The sequence below is a fragment of the Cupressus sempervirens genome, chromosome 5 (assembly GCF_028749045.1).
Source record: "Cupressus sempervirens isolate cs-2001-9-10 chromosome 5, ASM2874904v1, whole genome shotgun sequence".
NCBI classification, from domain to species: Eukaryota; Viridiplantae; Streptophyta; class Pinopsida; order Cupressales; family Cupressaceae; genus Cupressus; species Cupressus sempervirens.
This window is the reverse complement of record NC_143122.1, coordinates 621,862,108-621,866,968: the sequence shown is the minus strand read 5'-3', so window position 1 is coordinate 621,866,968 and position 4,861 is coordinate 621,862,108.

Genomic DNA, 4,861 nt, shown 5'->3' with positions numbered 1-4,861 from the left:
TGTATCTCCTCTATCACAATGTCTTTAACCATGCTCTCTCCACTGATAGGAGCCTCACTTCCCCTAAGTTTTCTCATAACCCTCCAATATTGGTGTGTATCAATGTCATTAGTAGTGAAATGCTTAAGGAGAGGAAAACCCCTACCCCCAAAAAAGAGGCTAAAATTGTGAGAAACCTTGCTAGGGAAAACCTAATTTCTACCATGTTTATGCATGAGAATCTATTAGACACTACCCCAAAGTGCCTTAACCTCTAAAGAAATAAAAATCATCTAAAATTCTATATTGAGCTTGACTAGAATGACTATACTAAGGAAGTAGAGTAAGAGGAAGTTAGAAATAATGCGACAAAAGAAAATAAGGATGAAGGTAGTTGTAGGGAATGCAAGTCTTCTAGAACCAAATCCAAAATAGAAAATGAGAAGTAGGTAGAAGAGGAATTTGTTCTAGAGATTGTTGAAGAGTATGCTTCTAAGGAATGTGAAGACATTAATAATTTAGAGAATGGGGATTACAGCAATAGGGATGAAATGATGGATGATTCAAATGAGGAAATATCCATAGATATTGGGGTGAATTTAGGAGAGTTCCAGGTTGATTGCCCCACCTAGGATGAAGCTAAAAATAGAATGATCAGCCTAGTGAGAAGGAAGGAAGGTTAGGATAACATGGAAACAATCAAAGGGTATTTGAATTCCCTTCACAATAGAATCTTTGTGCTAGAGGAGGTGGTCCCCTTAACTAGCTTTCTTAATGACATGATCATGGTGGTTCCCTCCCTATGAAAACTCTTTGATGATGCGATGTAGAATTTGGTTGCTAGCATCACAAGGGGAAGAAGTAGAATCAAGAGATACATAGAAAAAATAATTTGAATATCCCAAATAAATTAGACAAGGAAACAAAGGAGAAGAAAAGATGAAAAAATGACATAAGAAGCATTAGCAAGACTTGGGAGGCTTTCAAAAAATTTAAAAGATTACTTGTATGTTTTTTTTGTACTTTTAAAAAATTCTTTGTTGCTTGAAAATTTAAGAGATGGTGATATGATGTATACTTTATAACTTTGGTTTCTCATTGTTGTCACATGATAAATTAATACTATGGTTAGTAATAGTAGTATGATTTTCTATTTTGATAAGTTGGGCTTGAACTCTCTTGTTGGTATTCTAGTAGAAGGTATAGAGATAACTTAGCTTCTAGTTTTCTCACAATATGATGTATAGTTGGAATACTCTTTTTGTTATTTTTACGTAGTTGAGCAAGTTTCAAGATATTTTGGCCTATTACTATGCTTGGTCTTCATGGTGTTGTGATGTTATTATGTGACTATTTTTCAGGGCCCTTTTCATGCCTCCTAATAAAAAAATAAAATTAAAACTAAATTAAAATATTAAACCAAACTTTAAATGAAATAAAAAATATAAATAAGTAAAATATTTTAAATAAATCTGGATAACATGACTAAATAACTAAATATCATGTTTTTACTATAGCAAAATAATATTGAAAATAGTTGTAATAGATAATATTTAAGAAATTAAAATGTATTCATAAGATTTTTGCAAATTAATAATATCACATAAATCATTTAAATAATGTTTTTCATGTAATTATAAACTTATTACAATTTTTTATAAGAATATATAAATCTAGTTATTAAATTTTTTTTAAATAGAGTAAAATTATTAAGATAATTTTTTTCCTTATCACAACACATCATTTGATATTGAATATAATTTTTTTAATATTTTTTAATAAATTTAATTTAATCTAATCCAAATATTCTCTAAATAAATAATTATATTATTTGAGAGCATGTAAAAGAATACACAATTTTACATCAAACACAAAAGAATTATAATTAATAAATTATCAAGTATAATTATAAATATACAACTAAAATAGTTTTAAAACTAAAAAAAAATTGGTATGCTTTTGTATTGAGAGATTAGTTAAATATTGTCTAAGCACTATAATATGTCTCACTTTTCAATTGCACAAGTTCATAAAATTAAGTCTTTAGTACATTTCGTCAATTACACCAAATGAATTTTAATGAACTTGAAAATAATGTAACTAGGGATTTAGATCATTTACTTTGTAAGTTTAATTCATAATTTTTATGGAAAAAATCCAAAATATTTTTCAATATTTCATATTTTTTGCTCTAAAAAATATACTTAATTTTTTTATATTGAAATTGGATATCTTTTTTTTGCTTCAAATAGATACATTGATTTGAGTGCAATTTTTTAGATAAATTTTGTGATAGTTATTTTAAAAATATATTCAAATAGTATAACCAAGGATAAGAAAAAAACTCTTTATTTTAGTACAAATATTATTCATAAAATTGCAATATAGGAACATGTAAAGGAAAGTTAATAAAAGATAAAATTAAAATATTGAATGAAATTATTTAACAAATAAATATCAGTTATTTTTTTAGTAAATTAAAATAAATCTATAAAATATTTATATTGAATAATGTTTATTAAATTAAAATATATTACTATTATTTTTATAATAAGTAAAAATTAGAGTGGAAACAAAAGAAGGGAAGAAACCACATTCTTAAAAATTAGCAAAAAAATGTAATATTTAGTTCCCCACTTTATTAAATCATAATTTTAAAATTATGTTTCTTTTCAAGACTAAATGTGGGATGATAAAATATGAAACCAAATTGAATCAAAACACTTTTATTTTTAATTTATTTCTACATAGACATCCTTTATCAAATTAAAGAACACTACTTTTAAAATAAATAAATTAAGATTAAAAAATTCTTTAACGAATGTCAAAATTGATTTGGGACCACGTAAGGAAATCACTAGTGTTAAAATGTCACCAAATGCATAGGAGACACACTAACTTTAATGTAGGAAATTTGAATGCCTTCCTTGAGAACCCAAGATAAACTAACCTAAGATGTTACAAAACTTATTGAACTAATTTATTTATTTTTATTTACCCCTGGTGACTTGAATTGGATGTTTTTATTGTGAGTTGATACTCATTGTTGGATCTTATTTATTATGGGTGGTGGAATTTTATTGATAGTGGTTTTTCTTTTCTTGATTGTCATTCTTTTGATACTTGATATTTGATTTATAAGTGGTTTCTTTTCAGTGTTGTGTTTCTTGTTTTTGATACTTGATTTGGACTTCATATCTTATTGTTGACTTTGGTATGTGGTGGTTTGGCATTGGAAGATTACCATTTTGACTTTGATTATCTTTTCTTTTATGATTAGTTGTGTTACCTTTGAGGAAGATTGAGCTATCAAGACTCCTTGCCTAGGAATTATTTTTTATGATTTTCTATCAGTGTATTGATTATACATTATCTCTCCTACATGATGGGACTGGGAGCCTAATTAGGGGACCACGTATTTAGGAGGTAGTGAGTTCTTACCATTTGGGTCCACCTTAGAATGACACATGTTGGATATTCATTGATACAATTGTACCATTATCATTTTTATGGAGACTTCTTTTGCAATTAATGTATATATGTATTCATGCATCTTGTATTTTGAGATCTTATGGGGTCTAATGTGTTGTACTTTATATTTATATTTATTTATTATTACATACCATGTTACATGTGTAGGGGATGCTTTTTATTGGATGTATTTCATTATGTCAATTATATTTATGTGCTTATGAGATTTTGTATCTGTTATTTCATCATAGCTATGGACTGTGAACATAATATTAAAATTAATTAATAAAACTTTCTTAAACATGAATTAACATGAAGGAATACTAGAGGAAAGAAAATTGTAATTGTAGTGACTTATGTGTTATTGTATGTGTATATTGCTTCCACATTGTTAATTTCATGTTGTGTAAACTTAACAACTATTTAGTAAACTTTGTAACATTTTAGGTGTCTCTTGGGTTCCCAAGTAGGGCATTATAGAAATCCTTCCAAGGAAAAATACACCACTAAAGAAAACCCCAAGAAACTTTTGTATTACTATAGACAAGTTTACATAGAAAAAAGTCTAGATTTTTGCATAGGCTCAAATTGTGTTACAATCAACCCAATTTTGATTGCATCAACAATTTGTTACAAATTCTATAGATTTATACATACTATAATTCACAATAGAATTAGGTGTGTAAATGTTCACAACATAGAATGAATCTACCAACTACCATTAACCCAATTTTCGGTCACAACAAAACTATTTGAGAGCATCACTATTCAACAAACACTACTCCCCATGCATGTACTTTACATCATACTTCACATAGGTACCAAAATATCATTTCCATACTATTTTATTAGGATTGTACCATCTTCATCATAAGTTTATACTTGCCATCATCATCGAGTAGACTTTGTATGGTGGAACATGTACTCTAAATGGTGCAAGTATGTAGGGCACACTCATTGTATGCCAATAGAATTAATCACATAAATGTGTTTTACCATACACATGTAGTAGATTCCCACACTTTATGGACTTCATACTTCATATGGTTTAAGCATGTACTATAGACTAACTGTACGATGAGGTTACCTTTACGATACACTCACCATTTGGTGAGACCCTCCATCATACTTCATCCAACAATAGGGGGAAAGTTAATTTCAAAAGAGTGAATGTATGATGTATGCATAAAATTATGAGAATAAAATAAAATTGTGGCAAAGCATCCTTACACATTCTTTAATTGTGGTATTGTACATTCCCACTTGTAATGAATACATATACAATGAATATTCTCTATTTTAAGTCATATGGTTTTTTTTTTCTTTTCTAAAATATGGTTTTCATTTTATTAGTACCAAATTTTATTAATATTGAAATAATTATACAATTACTCACCAAGTAGAGGAGACC